A 22,154-nucleotide genomic window follows, 5' to 3' on the forward strand; every position below is an offset into this window, starting at 1 on the left:
ATGAGATTTTTAAATAAACGCATAGCATCAGTTTGGTCTGGAGTTAAAGAATACTCTTCAACAGTCGTAACGTCACTTCCTTCCTAATGACGCGTGGTAACTTAGTAACACTGGCTCTAAACTATCGGAACAATGGCGGACACCGTATGAAATATTTCTCCGGCGAGCATAAAAGCGTATCCAGAGGAAATAAAAACCCATAAATCTGATCATGTTTTGACTTTTATACATTTTTATCACAAGGCATATGAAAAGTTCTAGCCAGCATGAAGAATAAAAAGTAATGATTTTCTTTGTTTAGAACCAAGATGGCCGCCGTTGCCGGGCGGCGTGACATCAGACAGACTACTGAATCCAATTTAGTGGGTACTAATCATAAAAATGGCTGTCTTAAAAAACAACAAAGAGCTGAGTGACGTTGGAATATTATATCCGGCTGGCGGACGTTATGAGTTTTTTAACTTAACGCAATGCATCAATATGAAGATCATTGTCATCGATCGATATTTGAAGATGAACGAGTTTTCTGGCCAAAATGTTTTAATGTGTTTCTTCAATTTAGCACTTACCAGATTACACCATCTCATCCCTAAATCGGCAAACGGTGATATAATCGGTCTAATCGCCATAATATATTATCCAATAATAATCCTTTGTGCTCGTGCATTCCAGGACAGACGGGATCAATATATTTTAAACGCGACGATTATGAAACCACAAGGCCATTCTTTATTTTTTAAAACATAATTATTCAAATCAGAAAACAACTGGGGGAGGGGCGAGTCAATCAGGCTAGATCTATAAGTGGGCATATGCGTGTGTTTATGCATATATTTATCTTTGTATGTACAAATGTATCCGAATAGCATATCCTGTATATTTTGATTATAACTAAGTAGAAGAGACGGAAACGGTGGTGTTATGTAACCTTTAGATTGATGGAAAGCCTCCCCTACACAACTCTTTAACAACATTCCATCCAACCGAAATTGCAACGTCGTGTTATTTGATTTAAAAAAAAATAATTTCAAGGCATGACAACCGTAATACGATACCCCCCACCCCCCCCCCCCCCCACCCCCACCCACACCACTCCCCACCCCCGCCCCCCTCTCAGGCTTCTGGACTTCAATTTGAATAATAATTGGTGAATACGTAACGAACCTAAACTGTGAGTCTTATTTTCTCCTGCTACGTTCTTTCCAATAAAGTTATAAACAAAGATGGTGCTAACACATTAATTTACCCCCAGGTCCTTGATAAAGTCCAGTCTTTGCCAATAACCGTATTACGATTACTACAACCCTTCCTTCTTTGACTAAAAGGTCAGAAAAAATGTCTTCAAACTTGTGACTTTAACCAGTTAACTGCTGCCGTACTTTGGAAAAACTCGTATTCAAAAATTTGGCCAGAAAACTCGTCCTTCAAATATAGATCGATTTAAATGATCCTCATCTTGGCAAAAACTCTCAAACCTGGGATTTGATGGAAGACTTTGCGAAATTAATTATTAATGGGACGGCCACAAGGGCTAGGAGCTTAATTCACTGGGGAGTCTGCGCGTTCTGAGTGATGGCGATTATTATTATCATAATTGTTATTATTTCACCTGTACAATTATTATTATTATTATTATTATTATTATTATTATTATTATTATTATTATTATTATTATTATTATTATTATTATTATTATTATTATTATTATTGTTGTTGTTGTTGTTGTTGTTGTTGTTATTATTATTATTATTATTATTATTATTATTATTATTATTATTTCCAATATCACGAGTATTTTGACTATAACGATTTCATCATAATTCCTCAGTATCACATAAAACTCAATGCTGTCACCACTTCTGGCAGCTGATGGTACGAGGACGACCAAGTTCATGAGTTCCACATTTTTGAATTGTGAATTCGAATTTTATTTTCTATTGATTAGATTAACTCGACTTGGCCAATGTGCAAGTCTCAAAACCGAGCTGAGCTATGGGTTGCTTTAATATTATAGTAGTAGTAGTAGTAGTAGTAGTAGTAGTAGTAGTAGTAGTAGTAGTAGTAGTAGTAGTAGTAGTAGTCGTAGTAGTCGTAGTAGTAGTAGTGGTAGTAGTAGTAGTAGTAATAGTGGTAGTAGTAAGTAGTAGTAGTAGTAGTAGTAGTATAGTATAGTAGTAGTAGTAGTAGTAGTAGTAGTAGTAGTAGTAGTAGTAGTAGTAGTAGTAGTAGTAGTAGTAGTAGTAGTAGTAGCAGCAGCGCATGGCTACACCTCCAAATTAATTTCGAATCGTTCCGTGTTTGGTATTTTGTTGGGGGTTTTTTAAGCTTTTTTTATTCATTTTTTTGTTTATTACGTTTTACAGTCAACACTATGGCCGCGATTTCCCGCGAGATTTTAGTTGTCGGCTGCATGAATACCAACTTCCGTAATTTACCGACTACTTGCTCGATTTGTTAAAGGCCCGGTGCTCGTTTTACACCTGAGTAAGGTGAGAGAATGTGAGTAAAGAGCCTTTTCCAAGGACTCAACTATGAGCTGCTCAGGTCGGGACTCGAACTCATGACTTTCCGATCCGAAGACGAGTGTCATAGTACTAGACCACATAGCCCCACACACTGCGTCTTTTTCCAACGGTAACAAGGAATGTCCATTGTCTAAGATGATTTATTTTGAAGAGCGGATTTCACTCCTGTCCTAGTATGAGCCTCCTGGCTGATGGATCGGAGGAGAACTTTTACCAATCAATGGTCAAGGGTTACTCACTTTCGGATAGTTGGTTATCAATCATCACCCAGTGATGAAAATGCGCGTTATAAATGTCATGTATTATTATTATTATGACCTAGTTTATAAATTGATATGCTATCGTATCCCAAATGTAAATGTTGCTGCTTGAAGCTCGAAGGAATAAATAACATCTTGCCCATCAATGTTTTTGTTTATTCATCGTAACAACGCCACTACCACATTATCTCATTCGTCTGTAAGTGTTTCATTCATCCTGTTTTGTTGATAAAGGGGAAAACGCGAAAACGTCCATTTTATCTGTTTTCAAATATTAAATTGAAGCTTACCATCCAATTGCACATTGTTATTTATCGTATCACAACAGGAAGGTGTGTGAATCGAAAGGGATGTATAGTTATTAAAGGGATTATGGCAGACCTGACTTACCCTGAAAATATTCTTAAAATTTAGGCCAGAAAAACTAGTCCTTCAAATATCGATCGAATAAATTTGCCCTCATCTTGTCAAAAACGTTCAAATCTGCGAGTTTAATCAGATTTGAGAGTTTTTTGACAAGTTAAGGATCATTTTAATTAATTGATATTTGAAGCACGAGTTGTCTGGTAAAATTTTAAAATGTATTTTCTCAGAGTGTTGCAGATCTTTCTTTCTCAATGTTTTAAGCTGCTTAAATTATGAGCACTTTAGCTTCCATCTGGCAAATTATTTAAATCAATGCAATATTTACCCCGCCCCCAAATGTGTTTAAAACAAATTATAATTTATTTCAATCCTGTCTATAATTTTTTTAAGTTGTTCATAAGAGCCTTTAGACACACGTAGCCGGAGTTTTCCACAGTTTTTATAGTATTAAAGTGACAGCAATTAACCGCTATTTATTGTCGGCAGGTATCTTTGAGACTCTTCATTTTGATTTCTTTCAAATTCAAACGATAAATAAAACAAATCCTTATACGTAGACAGTCAACATTTTATGAATATGAATTGAGAAACAAACAAAAAAAAAAAAAAACAGTGAGATTTTAAAATCGTGTTCAGAAATACATTATCGGAGAAGATGACGTAGCATTTCAGAGCGTAAAATAGCTATGATCTTAACGGGTTTTTTTTTTTTTTGGTTTTTTTTTTTTTGGGTGGGGGGGGGGGGGGGGGGGGGTGCCATTTTTAACAAACATTAATTATGTTAACATAAACATTATTTCATTATTTTCATCATTATTCTCCTCATCATGTAATAACTCGTCTAGGTAGCACACTCACATACCTATTTTTGTCTAACGATTACAGAGTTAGCACAAGAAGTTTCCCAGACATAGCAATAAATGTCTTTTTTAAAGAATTACAACGCGCAAAGTAATGCCACAATAACATGCGTCATCGTTTCGCCGATATCTAAATTCCAGGTGTGTTTATTATTCAAAAACCGCTCATTCAATTATTTTGATAATTTGCAATTCTTTTAATAAAGAATAGTTCTAATAGCAGTGAACATTTGGAAAAGATATCTAGATAACCTTTTACAGCGTTGTTTTGTTTGTTTTGCTTTTTTTTTGTTGTTGTTGTTTGTTTTTGTTTTGGGTTTGTTTTTTTTTTTTTTGTTTTTTTTTGGGGGGGGGGTTGTTTGTTTGTTTGTTTGTTTGTGATTTATAGAATTAAATAAAATTAACTTTATTCACCCCCAAAGGTAAATTCTCCTTCGGGTCTATTCAATTCAAAAGATGGCAGCGCGCAAATTGAGCTAGGGCGAGTTGACTTGATTAAGGTCGCACAACTCTTCGTGGCAGGTTGTCGAACTAGGTGCCTTCTGGGTATGAGACAAAGACCATATTTCTGTGATTCTGTGCCACACTGGTCAGTCGGAAAGTACTTCCCGAAAGATAAAACAAGCTCGCCTCGCTAATAACTGTTGGCTGACCTGAGGGCCAGAAAATACTCAGGCGGCGCAGATTTTAACCTTATTTATTGGTAAATTATGAAAAGGGTTGCTTTATTTACTAATCCAGTTTTAGGGAGACCGGTTGTAATTATTCAGTAGCAAAGAAATAATTTTCCGTGTAAAGAATATTAAAATATAGTTATTTAATTTTTAAAATGATACATTACCATCAGATTGCTGTTTTTTATTCAATGGCAAAACGCCTTTTTGGGTCTGTAAGCTTTGACTAGATTAACACTGCCGTATTCTGATTAAATAGAAAACATGTCAAAGATTTTGGCCATGAATCTGGTCTGGTCTTTCGAATACCGATCAATTAATATGACCGTCATCTTGTCATAAAATCTCAAACCTGGGACTTCCTTACAGACTTCCTTGAAGTCCCATGTTTAAGAGTTTTTGTCAAGGTGAAGGTCATTTCGATCGATGTGTTAACATGAGTTTTTTGGTCAACCTTTTAAAGATGTGTTTGTTTTGTTTTGTTTTGTTTTGTTTTGTATTTTCAGAGTATAGCAGAGCCCCTACGTTAAAAAAAGACACCCATAAAACTTCTAAAGAACCAATAAATATGACATTGACTCAGACACCACGAACACCATGAGATCACTTGAATTGCCTACAATGGCCAGTCGCCGAAAACAATCTATTGGACTGTCTGCCCTTTACAAATACCATCATGCGCAAATTAAAATTTCAACAAACACCAATCCACAACTGTTAACTCTTAAACCTGGCACCTCGCGAGGTTTGCCAGGATGAGGGTCATTTAAATCGATCAATAGTTGAAGACGAGTTTCTGAATAATTTTAATTAAATTTTTTTCCAGACTACCGCAGTAACTGAGTAAGTAGGCATAACATGTTTTTCTTTGTGAAGAAAATAGTATAAACTTACACTTCTACCCTACATACAAGAGACAATAAAAGCGTATATAACATGTAAACAAAATACTGACCACGTAATCCTGTGATGAAGTGTCAAAACTAAGATCAAAACATAAATGTCACTGGTAAAACCCATGTTTTATATATTGCTTACACTTCTTTTTCATAATTTTGACAATGTATTTTACATAATTAAGGTTTCATATTCATATCTTCAGCAAGCGCCACATCTTCTCACTTCCCTGCATTATATTCCTATCTTATCTTTGGGCACTTATTTGCATGTGTGATAAACTCAGACAAGATTCTTGGCTTCCGATCATTGTTGCGATATAGAATGCTCTGTTTTCCCTTAGGGAGAATAACCGTGATGGACATGATGAATAAGCCAACGACAATAACCGGGGCTATCGGACTTGTAAATAACATCATGACAAAACGCAGAATACTGCGTGCCACGTGTTTTGTTAGTTGTTCTTTGCAAATGTAGCAATGTACTCGTACTTATATTGCCTTTATTGGACTCATACTGTGAATAAAACAAACTGGCGATTTACTGTGTTATTAAATATCTCCTGGTTACGGAACAGTGTTGATTTAATAGATATGAAGAGACATGTATTCCCTTAGACGCCAGTACCACAGACACCAGTCTAGTATTCAGACATCAACAACACCACTTTACACCAGGGTGACCTCCTGTCCGATTTGACGAGAAAAATATGTGTTAAATACTCATCAGGTGTAAATTGAGTACCTCGTTGTAAACAGCAGTAATTCCACTGATCAAGAAAATTGTAATATCGTCCAACAGGCGTCATGTCTCGTTGTTGGTCAGTGACCCTTTGTAAATCGCTTTGAGTACGTTTAGTGGATATTGCACTATAAAAGCTCAAGTTATTTTTGTGTTTTTAATCCTTTTCTATAGCTACATGTGTCTATTCTAATGTAGGTCCATGTTATTGTAGAAAGACTAAATAGTTGAAAGGGGGTGGGGGGGGGGGGGTGGAAGGGTTCATATTGGCCAGCAAACATATCCCGCATCTATAGATCTATAGATCGATAGATCACTATAAACTAACTTTCCAAAATGTCTAAGGGATGTAAGTTTTGTAAGTTTTAATTCTCGGTTAATCTAATAGATATCGATAATATATTATATCTATTGTTGAGCATATCCTATTCAGCGGTCGACTGGGGGAAAACGCCCATTATTAATATAACTCCTAAATTGTCTAAAGTCCTTTTTAAGTAGTCCATTAATGGAGCCGGAGTTTATCCTGGTTTCTATAGCGTGAAACGGAAAATAGTAATTGCTTACTATCCTTTGGATAGAACGCTAGTTTATTGCAAAGACTTTCCACCAAATCTAACAGTCTCAGCTACCCATTTACTGCTGGGTGGATAAGGGGGTCAGAAAAATATCGACTGCGCCCGGAATCGATCTTGGTCCCTTTGCGTGTGAATCGAGTGCTCTACTAACTGCGCTGTCGGGACCCCTCAAAGGTCTCAAACCATAAGTTTAATAGCTACTTTTATACAGATATCGGTAATTTATTATATCTACAGCTAGCTCAGTTGGTAGAGCACTCGCTTCACACGCTAAGGGACAAAGATCGATCCCGGGTGCAGTCGAGATTATTTTTTCTGACCCCCCTCCCCCCAACCTGTCCACCCAGCAGTGAATGGGTTGCTGAGTCTGTTAGATATGGCGGAAAGTTGCGTTAGACTAGCGTCCTATCCAAAATATAGCACACATTTACTATTTTCTGCTTCACGCTATAGACACCGGGATAAACTCCGACTCCATAGACCCAATGGCTCTAATGGACTACTTTTAAAAAAAAGACTTTAGACAATTCAGGAGTTATATTAATAATGGCCGTTTTGTAGACGATTATAGAATTCGAAAATTAAGCGAACTTACTTGTCAAGTTTAATCGGAACTCTTGAGGGTCCAATTACGAATTGGGAAAAAGTAATCCAATCTGAAATAGATGGCACCACAAAAACAAGGCACCAAGCCAGTTGCGAACGGACGGCCACGGGGTTTGGCATTGGGACACGAAGTAGAGTCCGTCAGTGTTGTGAGAAATTCTCAAAACTATAAAAGGCGCCAATCTAAATTATCATCTAATTGATTTAATCATTGGATATGGACCACGGACCATGGACACTGTCTGGTAGAGATTAAAAAACATTTTATACGCAGTAATTCCACTGATCAAAGCTTAACAACCTTGAATATTTCATTGAAATTCGTCTGGTACCAGTATTTATGGGTTTAAGGTGTTTGATGTTAGACTTCTCTCTCTCTCTCTCTCTCTCTCTCTCTCTCTCTCTCTCTCTCTCTTCTATCACTCACTCTCTCTCTTTCTTTCTCTCTCTCTCTCTCTCTCTCCCTCTCTCTCTCTCTCTCTCTCTCTCTGTCTGTCTGTCTCTATCTATCTATCTATCTATCTATCTATCTATTCTATCTGTTTATAATATGTGGTGTAATGGTAGCATATCTGACCGGTAATCAGGTGTGGGGTTCGATCCCCAGTCGAGGGAGTTTTATTTTTTGGGATGGTTTTTTCTATTGTATTTTTCTTTCTTGCTTTGCCTGGCACTGTTTCATACACACTTTTTCAGAACGTTATTGAACCCATATTGTGAAACATAGACTCAGAGCAAGTAGGCAGTAACGTGATTAGAAGAAGCTGAGTTGTGGTTCACTAGAAGAATACTGAGGATCCCAGGAAAGACAAACAAGGAAGTGATTGAGATGGCGGAATACTCACGATCGTCGATGAGTAAGATAAGAACGAGACAGGCATTGGACATGTTATGAGAAAGAAAAGGTTTGGGGAAAATGGAAAATAAAAAGAGCACCTGGCCGGAACTGACAAAAGATGTTGGACGGTTTGACAAAATGGTTGAAGACAGAAAGAACATCGACACGGTGCAAATGATGCTGGAAAGAGACAAGTGGAGAGCCTTGATCGCCAGCACAGTGAAGCACGGCACAAATTGGGATACACAACTTCATAATAATGCATTGATTAGAATGTCTTTCTTCATTCTGGAGTTAAAGCAAAATAGAACTCACTCAAGACAAAATTGGAGCAACAACTGGCTAGGTTAGGATCACAAGGTACACATCCAGATAGAAAATAAAATAACACGCTCAAGCAATCTATAGATCACCTTAAAATCACCAGAGAAAATGTCCAGTTTCAAAGTATTCTAGTGTTCTATGTTGCAAACAAGTCACGTTATTCCCTCTTTTAAGCACAAAAATGACATAAAATTACAGTTGCCTCTGAATAATGAATTTGTGACTTGGTAGTTTTGGATCCTGGTCTCCGTAGTAAGTTTTCTATTTTTTGTGTTCTGCTTATATAAACAAAAACAAAAGTGAGTATGGCGTGTTATGTATGGTCCACATTCCTGTATGCTTGTGAAACATGGACCATAACGAAGGAGATAGAAAGAAAAATTGATGCCTTTGAGATGTGGGTATACCGAAGAATTATGAGAGTACCATGGACCAGAAAGAAATCAAACATTCTGGTTCTTATTGATGCAGGCCAAAGGTCCAGAAAACTGTGAGCAGAAGTTAAAATGAGAAAAATCACTTATTACGGACACATTCGGAGACACAACACCATCCAAAAATCACTGCTTGAGGGAAAAGTGGCTGGCAGAAAGGCACGGGGCAAACCAAGGAAGTCCTGGATAGAAAATGTGGAGCCAACAACTGTTAAAAAGACAATCGACTGCTCGTTGATAGCCCTTGAGCGTGAAGAATGGCGTTCCATGACATTCAACCTCTGTAGGGAGACGGAACTCCGGTAAGGTAAGATATAAAGAGCATTTTTGCCCAAATGGCGGAGTGAATAGACAGCATTGAAACCGGTCAAACAATTGTAGTGAAACAACATCCAGGATTTCAGGTTGATTTTATAATGTATTATCGTCAAGCTAGTTTATATCCATCATATGTCAATATAATTTCCTATGGCAGACAGTTTTATCGTGCACTAAGTATCACTTCAATCACATTTGGGTCAGGAGTCTTATATTTCAATTACCAATCAATAAGAATGTCACCCAGCTTGTCCAAACGTTTCAAACATGTGAATAAAAGGGTCCATGGTTAAAACTGGACTTGAGGTTTAATAAGTTGGACAATTTTTAATTAGATCAATAGTAACTAAAATGTTGTGACTAAAATGGGGAAAATGTATTTTATCAGTATTTGGCTGACATTTGCGGAAGTTTCCTATGCTCAATACTTCGATATCATTCTGTAAACAGATTTTAATTTCAATGAGCACTCAACCTCGTCCATTTTTTAATGAAATTATCACGTGACTGAGCTGTGAAACAGGAATTCAATTTTTTTAGTCGTATATTTTATATATTTTACCTCGTTTCCATTAAAATGTAATCGATATTTTTAGCAAATATTTATAATATAATTATAAATAGAAATGTAGGAGTACCCCTGGGCTTGTTAGTTGTGGTTTCAAATGCAATCATCGATCCTTCGTATCGGCGGATTTGAAAATTATACACTCCAGCTAGGTTGGTTCTTATTTCGAGGACGTCCCAGGTTTGAGGGTTTTGCCAAGATGAGGGTCTTGAACCCATCGACATTCGAATGACGAATTTCCTGACCAAATTTTTAAATACGAGTTTTCCATAGTACGTCAGTTAACTGGCTAATGTAACAATTCCCACTCAGTTTGTAGTAATGACGTGTAGAGTGAGTCGTGAGAGCATTTCTATGGGATCAGCACAGACCGGAAAGAGTACTGCGCGAAGTTCCAGGTTTGAGAGTTTTTTGCCAAGCTGAGTGTCATTTAAATCGATTGTTATTTGAAGGACGAGTTTTCTGGCCAATTTTTTAAATATGGGGTTTTCCAGAGTACGGCAGAGTGAATGATATTTACATTGATAATATGATGAAAGCTATAATAATATTTCATTTGATTGCTATTTTTAGATTTCTTGTAGTCCCAGGACTGCATGCGCTTTCCTGACTGTCTCTCGTTTCTCAAATAACGAATATGACTTGCCAAGAGTTTTAACTTAAGTCTTCAAAGAGGTCTATTATTATTTAGACGTGTTAAGTTAATCATTCCATGAACATTTTTATGACCAAAATAAGAAAACGTAGTTTTGTCAGTACAAGACATATCGTTCCCTTATTTCAAGCTTACAAACATCATCACGTTTGCAAGGACTTTTTTCATTCCCAAATTAACCGAAAATGATGAGTCCCGGTAAAATGTTATGATGAGAGAGAGAGAGAGAGAGAGAGAGAGAGAGAGAGAGAGAGAGAGTGGGGAAGAGAGAGTGAGAGAAAGAGAGTGGAAATAGAGTGAGAGAGGTAGGCATTGAGGGAGAGGGGGAGATAGATAGAGAGAGAGGGAGTGAGATAGTGAGAGAGAGAGAGAGAGCGAGAAAGAGAAATGAGAGAGAGAGAGAGTGAGAGAGTGAGAGAGAGTGAGAGAGTGAGAGAGAACGAGAGAGAGAAAGAGAAGTGTGTGTGTGTGTGTGAGAGAGAGAGAGAGAGAGAGAGAGGGGGGGGGGCACATTCAAGACACGAGTCATTCGATTAGAGTAAATTCAAATAGCCTATGTATTTCCATGAGTACAGAATAAGAGCGTCAAACTGTTTAATCGTGGTTCGATCCTGTTCAATAAAACAGTATTTCTTGTTATTGCTATTACAATCATTGTTTATATTATAGGTAATTAGATTATGAATCAATCCATAAATTTGCCGTAGATATCTATGGCACGGCAATACCAATATCTTTGAGTTATAGACAAATCAAAATTTGACTCGTCACATCGTTACGGTATTAAGTATTACCATCTGGGTAAACCGCATGACAGAAGGGGGCATTCAAGTTAAAATGACAAGAGATGTAAAATGTTACATTTTATCGGTTTACGATATCATCCACTATCCTGATTAAAATATAAAAACGCAATCAAAGTTTTATATTTTTACTACATACTAAATTTTAACATCCAAACAATCCCGATATACTTGGGTCTATGTGGTCTTGTGGTATGAGACTTGCCTTTGAATCGAAAGGTCCTGGGTTCGAGTCCCGCGCTGACCGGCGTATCGTTTAAACCTTGGAAAATGTTCTTTACTTACCTCTCTCACTGTACTCAAGTGTAAAATGACCTACCTGGCCGTTAACAGCGTTGTTTCTGACGGGGAAAAAATTTGATATCGCTCAACAGGCTGATGACTAGGGAACCCTTGTAAAGCGCTTTGAACTCTTTAGTGGATATTGCTCGATATAAATGTTCTAAAAACTTCTCTAATAATACCGTTTTGAGCCGATGGTCAACAATGCTTCTTTATAAAAAAAAAAAGTTTGTTGCAACATTATCCAAAATTACTCTAAGGAATCTTCTACTCACCAGAAATGAAAACAGATCAATCAATCCTTGCAGGATGACACCAAAATCACCTCTTCCTTGGAAAGATGAATCAGTGAGGGATAGACACCATCTGCAACGAGAAGATATTCACATGTGACCTGATATTTCAAAAGGGTATTATGAATGGCCTTCGTAGATTTATGGGGAGTCCCGATAGCTCAGTTGGTAGAGCATTCGCAACACACACAATGTGACCAAGATCGATCCTGGGGGCAGTCGATATTTTTTCTGACCAACTGTCCACCCAGGAGAAAATGGGTAGAAGTGCCTGTTAGATTTGGCGGAAAGTACTTTGCGTCTATCCAAAGCACAACAAGCAATTGCTATTGTCCGTTTCACGCAAAAGCAATCGTGATAAACTCCGGCTCCATGGTCCCAATGGCTCTGAATGACTACTTTTTCGTAAACGCATAAGCTGACACTGACAAAAACATCACGCGCGTCAAAATACGAGGCCAGGCCACCAAAGGAAAGCAAATCGTGTGCTATAGATAGAATGCGCTTGGCCAAGGAGTTCACAACATTGCCATCCGGAAGTATAACGGACCAATACACAAACTCTGTGTAACCATGAACTTTTATAGTCTGGTTAATACAGTTTAGTGAGAACAACTCACAAACGCGGTTGGCAAAAACAATAACAAAGGCCTGAGTGACGTCATCTTCGAACTATCTATATTCAATATCTCAATCAATGGGTTCGGTTTTTTCTTTGAGCATACTTAACGACAGCTCACTAGGCGATGCACTACCTTAAATAATCTTCAAACTACAAGCCCGTGTGCCCGGCTATAAGTTAACGAAGGCTACGTATCAATCGGGATGAGACCGAGCGTGGTCTTCTTAAACTCATGGTCTGATACCGTAGCCATCGTAAAGTTGAAGCCTGACACTGACCAAAAAATGACGTCAAAATGCCAGTCTTTTGCCATAACAAATGACGTCATAAGAAAACAAATCGTGAGTTGTATTCAACAGTTCAACCAATGGGATCAGTTGTTTCCTTGATCACTACTAAAGACAACTCACAAGGCGGTCCAAAAACCTAAAAATGAAGTCAAAATATGAGTCTTAGTATGTTTTAGTATCAGGCTATAAGTTAACGGTGGCGAGGACCCGATGCTTGAAGTTGAATTTTATGCTTAACTTTTAACTTTGATCAGACAAAAATACCTTGCGAATATTAGCTTGATATCGAGGGAACGGATTAATTGTAGCTTCATCCAAACCCATGATTGGCGACAAAATAATAATATGTACAAGGACGGAAACACACGGGACTGTGTCATTAAAGCCCGGACATGAGTTGGTGTTATTACTTGTGATTGTTTGAACAAGTGTGTATGAAAGGTGCCAGACAAAGCGAGAAAGAAAAATACAAGAAAAAAAAAACATCCCAAAAATTCAGTTCACTTCGACTGGGGATCGAACATCGGACCTTCTGATTACCGGTCAGACTTACCGAAGTCCCAAGTTTGAGGGGTTTTGCCAAGATGAGAGTCATATAATTCGATCGATATTTGAAGGGCCATGTTCTGGCCATATATTTAAATACGAATTTTTCCATTGTTTGTGTGTTCAGGAAAAGACAACGCTTTTACAGGCCAGGCACTCGTTATATATCCAAGTACACCGAAAGAATGTGACTAAAGAGTCTTTAATACGGACTCTATTTTTCGCTTTCCCAGAGCGGGACTCGAATCAGAGAGCTACCGGTCCGAAGGCGAGTGTCATATGACGAGACCACCTAACCATAGAGCTACCAAATGGTTCACTCGGTAACAGATCAAGTGATTTAGTCCATAGTTCTCTCTGAGAGAAAAAAAATAAGATCCAACGGAAACCAATCACCATGGCGGTCCGCATTTCTTAAACTATCGCATTCTAAATGTATAAAAGAGATGTCAAGCTGCTGACATTGTCGTACTCTGTTACGCAAATATGTTTTTATTCAACTTTGTGGACGCAGATAGAGAATAATTGTACCAAGGACAAAAAAAGTTAACACCATTACTAAATGGACTATTCAAAGATATATATATATATATATATATATATATATATATATATATATATATATATATATATATATATATATATTTCCTGTCTTTCTTTGCTACTTTGAAGTTTAAGGAGCGACTTAAATCTTTTATTCCAACATTCATTGATAATGTAAAGACCTGATTATGCACACGGCTGTATGGTCGAGTACACCTAGTGGTAAATGCGCAGGGAGTTTATTAGATTTAGCGGAAACAGCGTTGCAGTAGACTAGTGTTCTATATAGTGAATATTACTAGCGAATAATCTTGCCAAAGGGATAAAAACGGGAATGACTAAGCGGGGCTGGAACCCGAGACCTTCCGGGTCACAGCGCGATGTCTTACCTACTCGGCCACTTCTTCCCTCTGTTGTAGGTTTATTGCTAGTGAAAAACAGACTAGACTCCATGGATATTAAAACGCTGAAGGATTACTTTTACATCGTTTTTTTAAAGAGTTTGAAATCATTTGTTGAAGGGATCACTTGGACCGTTTTTTAAATAGATGTCATCCCTGTGTAAATTTGTTGGATTGAATTCTCTTCAGAGTTTATTTGTTTTCGTCTCCACCCGGAAATGAAACTCTTCGCTAACCGAACTTCAAATTGTGGAATGGACATGCTCAGCAAACACGTAATTTTTCACTGTGATCCGAAGACTACAAGGTGATCAATTGAATGTCGGTTTCTATGTTCTTTTTCCTGGAAAGTATCACTGTTCTGTCAATCTTTGAGGGGGAAAAAATTCTTCTTTATTTTGGTCAGAAAACTGGCCGAAATGAGTAAAATATTTTTCTCAGAGTACGGCACAGTTGTAGATAAATAGCTTTTGCTTCTATGAACGAGAGATAAAATAACAGCAAAATGGTAACGTTTTAATTCTTTCAAAATCAATTATAAAACATAAACTTTAGACACTCTATATATTTGACGATTCGTCAATACGGTCATTTTTGCTGCTGGAATTCTTTTCTTTCCTATAAGAGTTGATTTAATAGCCATAATAATAATAATATTCCTTTATGATCCGATTAACTATTATTAATATTGTCAATATTTATTATTAATATTAATTTTAAAAATTATTAATATCTTCACATCTCACATTGTGTAACAAGTATCTCCCGGTGGTATTTTATCATTGATATGAGTGGCATCGCTAACATTCTTAGTCAGATTTTGGTAAAAGCAGCATAAATCTAACCCAAACATTCGTGGCCATCCCTGTAATATCCCAGGAATATAGATCGTCTATCACACAAACGTTTGAAGTCAACGGGAATCATCCTGCTGTCCAGAGTGAGCTAATTTGGGTTTGATAATCTTGCCCAGTGAAAAAACAGAAGTGCTGAATGTCATAAAATTCAAAGACTTTTTTCGTATTTGTGACGTTTGATTGGCATAAAAAGGGCTCGACCCTTGGTTCTTCCTAGTCGCAATGCAATGCCTTAACTATTAAGCCACTTCGCCTCATATAAAAAACGGTAGCCTTGTAAAGTATTGCGACATATTCCATAAAGGACATTTACGAAACAAATAGTAACTCAATTTTACGACATTCAGCACAACAACTGATGGGAACGAATTTGGGTCAATCAAAAGTCACCTTTACCCAAATTTTAACGTGACTCCCCAATTCAGTCAGTCTCAATCCATTCACACAAATCATGACCTAATACCCTGGGTTATTGAATCACGATGGCCCCACCCTTACATTTCGCAATTTCGGTCAATTTGATAGGTACCATCTACAGTCATAGCAATACCTATATCTCAGTCAAATCTATTTTGGGCTGATTGAGGGGTCATTCTACCCGTATTAGACATTTGATCTAGGGGTTCAAAAAGCAGCTGAAGGTACTCACTTTAACATTGTTACACTTCTAGATTGCACCATATTCCAAAGGTTTATATTTGATAATAATAGAAATAATAATAATAATAATAATAATAATAATTAATAATAATAATAATAATAATAATAATATAATAATAATGATGATTGATGATGATGATGATGATGATGATGATGATGATGATAAGCAATAATAATAATAATAATAATAATAATAATAATAATAATAATAATAATAATAATAATAATAAATCATAATAACAATAATCATAATAATAATAATCATAATAATAATAATATTAAGTTGATCGACTTATCTTCACGTTCATTGAACGGTCACTGCTCATATTTGGAAATTATTAATTTAATTAATTATTTCACATAAGAAAATCAAAACAACCAGAAGGTGGTAGAAAAAGAAGTGAATACAAGTCCACACTTGCAACAACAACAAAACCTTCAGAACCAACTGTTTTAAATGAAAATCGAAAAGCATTATCTAGAGGTCTTAGCCAAATCTGGAGATGAAATTTGTTATTTTTGGCGTAGAACTCGGGGTATGAAACAGAGTGATAGCGATTAGTTGACAATTCCAATGATTTACTTGACTTACCCCGTTTCCAATCATAGAACTCACCAACCATGTGACTGAATGCCAGTAACTATGTAGTCCAAGAAACTCCCCCTATCGACTCCCAGTTACAGTCAGGGTAGGGACCGATATGTCAGAATGTTACCTAAATCCTGGTATTCTAAGTACTTAACGTCATTGGAGAGGACAAAAAAATAAGATATTCACGAATTGAAAACAAAAACAAATAAATATAACAGAGTCGGACATCTTAAGTCTTCATTTTTCACCACTCATCTTTTATTAACAAGATAAACGTAACTCGGTCTATGCATGACTTTAAGTAAAAGTAATTCTTTCTTTTTTTAAATATAGCCTTGTGGAGAACATTGTGCTATTTGAGTCAATAAAAAAATTATACAGCGCCCAACTCTACTGAAAGATTTGAAAATTAGAAATGTATTTCTTACAGATAGATAGTAGTACGAGTAGTAGTATCGTTCGGCTACACTTCTATGTTCAAGGTATCAATCCAGGTTCGGAAGTCATCATCACATTTGTTGATGGTTTCAAATCCCCTTTCAAGTTTTGTCTCTAGGCAATCTAGTACGAGGTGGTTTGCATCTTGTGGTGCTTGGTTGCACTTTGGGCATGTTGGTGATTCTTGGAGCCCCCATTTGTGCATGTTGGCAGCTGTTCTTGTATGGTTTGACCGTAGTCTATTTGCAGCTACCCAGTATTTTCTTGGTATTGTAGACCTGGGAGACTTTTACAGGGATCTTCAATTAGTTCCCCTCCTGTTGGTTTATTCCTTTTCCATTCCTCGCACCAGGCTTCTTGCGTGTTGTAGTTTTCTGTCTTTGATAGGTAAAAAGGTGAACGAGATTTTAGTCTTGATGTTGGGGGCGCAGTTTTGTATATGGTTTGCAGAGGAGTTCCACTATCTTCTTCAGCTCTGGATATCCATTTCTGTGTTGCATCCTCTCTCCTCAAGTGGGGTGGTGCTATAGCGCTCATGACTGGCAGCCATTGTGTTGGAGTTGATTTCAGGCATCCGGTTACTATTCCCATCGAGTCTCTTAGTTTCGCATCAACAAGGTTTGTATGGGCACTTCTCGTCCAAACAGGAGCACAATATTCTGCCACACTGTAGCAAAGGGCCAGGGTTGATGTTCTGAGAAGAGTTTGCGATGCTCCCCATGTTGTTCCTGCCAGTTTTCTGAGTAGACAATTTCGTTTCCCTATCTTTCTTGCTGTACCCTCAAGATGGGTTCTATAGGTCAGCCGTCTATCCAGTGTCACTCCGAAGTATTTTGGATTTTGATCAGTTGGTAGTGTTGTGTCAACAATCTTGATCATCAGTTTTCGTTTTGATTCCCTGTTGTTAAGATGAAATGCAGTTGCAACTGTTTTTGTCGTATTCATTTTTAAATACCATCTGTCAAAATACCTTTTCATGGCCGTGGTGTCTTTGCTAAGCGCTGTTTCTATATCTTCCCAGTTTCTTGATTGGTATGCTAAGGCCCAGTCATCTGCATATTCTAGTTTTGTGGAAGTTGTTTGAGGCATGTCGCTTATGTAGACGTTGAACAATGCTGGTGCTAAGACTGATCCTTGTGGTACTCCATTTTTTATTCTTCAGACTTTGCTGGTGTTGCCACCAAGTACCACATGGAAATTTCTAGGTCCTGTCATATATGAGAGCAGTTTCAAGATTTTTCTGCATGGGATTATTTTTGCAAGTTTCAGCATCAAGCCACCAGTCCACACTGTGTCATACGCAGCAGAGAGATCAATAAACACTGTGCCTGGTTTTAAACAGATAAACAGATAACTTTATTTCCTTTTATAATTTAAAGTCAGTTTGAAAGTTCGTTGAGTCAAACAGATATCATAAGACATGTACCGACGACACTAACACTCTCAAAAACAAAAATTTCGACACTGTAAAAGGTTGTCAGTTTGGGGTTTTTATGCAAATCCTTGCATTCGAAATAATGTATTCACTTAATTACTTTAAGGATTTCAGATCTACATTAACTTTTCAACAGTTTTCATCTATTTATGACATCAAATATTATTATTGCCCCTTTGATGCCTTGAATGTGAGGGTTTCGGGTGGATAATACCCAGGTTTAACGTATGGCCACACCCTCAACTCTATCTGTCCAGTATAAACATCAAGTACAGAGCGAGGAGCTGTCCGATTGGCTTTTTTCAGCCAATCGTGGCATTCATAATGATATTATTCACTTGATCACATTAAGGTATTCGGATTTACAGAAATTTTAAATAAGTTTCACAACAATAAGATTAACAACATCAACTAATATTACTGCTAATATTACTGTCGTTTTTATGCCATCGATGTGATAATTATTGCCCTGGGAAATATTTAGTTAAACGTTATCGGCAAACTGTCACTTGTATCTGTTTAGCTTTTAGCCCGAACAAACCGAAAGTAGACATATTATTATGATGGAATACTTGATACTGCTCGCGTCTGCTTCCGATTTTCATTTGACCTCAGGATTAAAGTGGTTAAAACACCCATTTTCTTTCATGTAAGTATAGATCAGTGTATATTACTTAGTTTTGAATTATGGGCAATCTCTCAATTTTACCAATCAACAATCAAAAAATTTGATCACCAGAGTCATCCCCAGTATTCTTTCAATTTGTGTTTTCACCGTTGATCTTTTGTGAGGCGTTTACTTATTCAATTTGTCATCATATAGAAGCATTTTAAAAACTCTAGAACAACCCTTATAGATTTGTGAAAGGTTAAAATTTCCTAATTTGACTATTGTTTTGATTCTCGGCCGCCATTTTGATTTGTGAAGTATTGAAAGGTAATGCAAAGCCGTTCGAGGGCTTTTTTTCTATTAGGGTTAGCTCGAGATCGGAGGATTTTTTTTCTATTAGGGTTAGCCATAAGTCTTAGCAAAGGTGCTAGGGTGTTTGTTTTTCATTTAAGGGTTAGTTATAATAATAATAATAATAATGCTGAAAACTTATATAGCGCTATAACTCCGAGACACCATACTCTAAGTGCTTAAATTACAAATTACTTTGGCTGAAACATACTCATTCACACACACAAGCACACACACACACACACATACACACACACAACACAACACACAACACAAACCAAACCTATCTTGCTTCTCATACCATCTACTAAAATCGAAACAAATATGTTTTAAGCGAACGTTTAAAAATAGACAAAGATTCTTTTTCACGAATGCTCTGCGGTAAGGCGTTCCAAATAGAGGGTCCGAAATGAGAAAAGGATCTCATTCCAGCATTTTTCCGAATTCGAGGGACAACTAGTTTTGTGGAATCACTGGCCGAACGTAAGGGGCGGGTTTTGAATATCTTTCAATTAGTTCTGAAAGGTAGGAAGGGGCAGTACCTTCAAGACAACGATACACTAAAACACAAGCTTTGAATTTAATTCTTTTCCCAACAGGCAGCCAATGCAGGTCATGAAGTAGAGGTCCGGCAGAGTCGCACCTACGCTTCATGAATACTAGTCTGGCAGCGCTGTTTTGGACAATCTGAAGACGTTTCAGATTGTATTGCGAAACGCCAAACAACAGAGCATTACAATAATCCAATTTCGATAGTACGAGGGACACAACCAGGTGCTTGGTCACATCCTCAGATATGAACCGTCTAATGGAAGCAATCTTTTTTAGTTGGAAAAAGAGAGATCTAACCAAATTATTAACCTGATGCTCCATCGACAGTCCAGAGTCTAAGAATGTGCCAAGGTTTTTCACTTTGTCAACAATTTGAATAGAGGCATCCCCAACTTCAAATCTGTTTCACTTTTCCACTTCCTGTTCCCCACATACAGCACCTCCGTCTTATCATCATTCAGTTTCAGTCTGTTCTCATTCATCCATTTCTTAACACTTTGGATACAATTTTTACTATTGGCTGATACTTCTTGTAAATTTCTTGTATTGGAAACGCAGTACAATTGCGTATCATCAGCGTATTGATGGTAAGACAGACCAAAACTTCTGATGATTTTAGACAGAGGGCCAACGTACAAAACAAAAAGAACGGGTCCAAGTACTGAACCCTGGGGAACCCCACAATCAAGAAAGATTTCCTCCGATCTATATTCATCCACCGTAATAATCTGTTTACGATTAAACAAATATGACCTAAACCAATCAAGCGCTGCACCAGACACGCCATAAGTAATTTCAAGACGTTTGAGAAGAAGATTGTGATCAATAGTATCAAAAGCAGACGATAGGTCAAGCAAATTCAGCAAAGAACATGAACCATTGTCTATAACAGAGAAGAGATCATTAACAACCCTAACAAGTGCGGTTTCCGTCGAATGATGTTGCCTATAAGCAGACTGAAATTTTTCTTCAAGACAATTATTTTTAAGATGAGACAGTAATTGTTTCAAAACAAGCTTTTCTAAGATCTTAGAGAGAAAAGGAAGATTAGAGAAAGGGCGATAGTTTTTTAAGTTCTCTTTATCGAGATCAGGTTTTTTCAAAAGGGGTTTGACATGAGCAACTTTGTAAATGTCTGGTACAGCACCTGACTGCAACGAATTATTAACAATACATGTAAATGGTGTTAAAATTACATCAATGCATTTTTTTAAAATGGCAGTATTTAAGGGGTCTAAATCACAACTTTTAGTTGGAGACGACATAATGCAATCACATAAGTCAGCTTCAGTAATCTTTGAAAAATGTGTTAACGAATCACCATGAAACTTGTCGAATGTTGTATGGATCGATTCAGACGAGAGTTCTTTCCTGATGGTATCCGTTTTTTCTTTAAAATATTGACCAAAGCGAGTTGGTAGATCTGCACGATCGATTAAAGATGGGAGAGCTGATTGCGTCTGTTGTCCCAGCAGTTCCTTGGTCAAGGCAAAGAATTGTCTCGAACGTCCCACGTCTTTGAGGCTTTCTTCATAGAATTTCTTTTTGGCCCTGAAATTGACGGCTTTTGCATCATTTCTAGCCGCGATGTATCGCTTCTTATCGACAGCGTCTCTGGACTTGAGCCATTTTCTTTCTGCCCGCCTCCTGGCTAATCCATTCAATTTTATTTCGGTATTATACCAGGGTGCTTGACGTCTCACTTTTACTGCTCTAGTTGTTAAGGGAGCATGCTTGTCCACCGTACCAACAATTGACTCGTGGAGACCATTCGCATCATGTTTATTTTTAACGTTATGGTCAAGGTCTTGTTTTAAAATGTTCATGTTTATATTCTTCAAATTACGAGATGTTATCATCTTTTTTACTTCGTGCTTCATTGGAAATAAAACGCAAAACACAATTAAATGATGGTCAGAGATTAATTTATCAATATTTGAGACAGGTGAAGAGAGAGAATGTTCAATGTCTGTAATGACATGATCTATTGTGTGGCCATGGTTGTTTGTAGGACCGCTTACAAGTTGAATATAGTTGTTTGTGTCAATAATCTCCCGAAATACTTTCGATTCATTTTTGTTTCCGAAATAATCAATGTTAAAATCACCCATAAAAATATTATGCTTTTTGTTAATGGATTGCATAGACATAAATTCTCCGAACGCAGATAAAAAATCAATTGTTGATATTTTGTTTTGTTGGCTTGGTGGTGGGCGGTAGACACAGTGAAACGAC

At 37.1% G+C, this 22,154-nt stretch overlaps 1 protein-coding gene across 1 annotated transcript in view; it reads right to left on the reverse strand.

Annotated features, from left to right (window-relative positions):
• The window catches only part of LOC144980095 (cholecystokinin receptor type A-like), a 229,351-nt gene that overhangs the window by 91,417 nt on the left and 115,780 nt on the right, over positions 1-22,154 (reverse strand). Inside the window, exon 3 of the mRNA XM_078927612.1 lies at positions 12,005-12,095. The gene's annotated coding sequence lies outside the window, so the exon portion shown is untranslated. The remainder of the gene's footprint in view (positions 1-12,004; positions 12,096-22,154) is intronic.

The sequence above is a fragment of the Berghia stephanieae genome, chromosome 1 (assembly GCF_034508935.2).
Source record: "Berghia stephanieae isolate SIO BIC M18660-M18661 chromosome 1, UCSD_Bste_1.3, whole genome shotgun sequence".
NCBI classification, from domain to species: domain Eukaryota; kingdom Metazoa; phylum Mollusca; class Gastropoda; order Nudibranchia; family Aeolidiidae; genus Berghia; species Berghia stephanieae.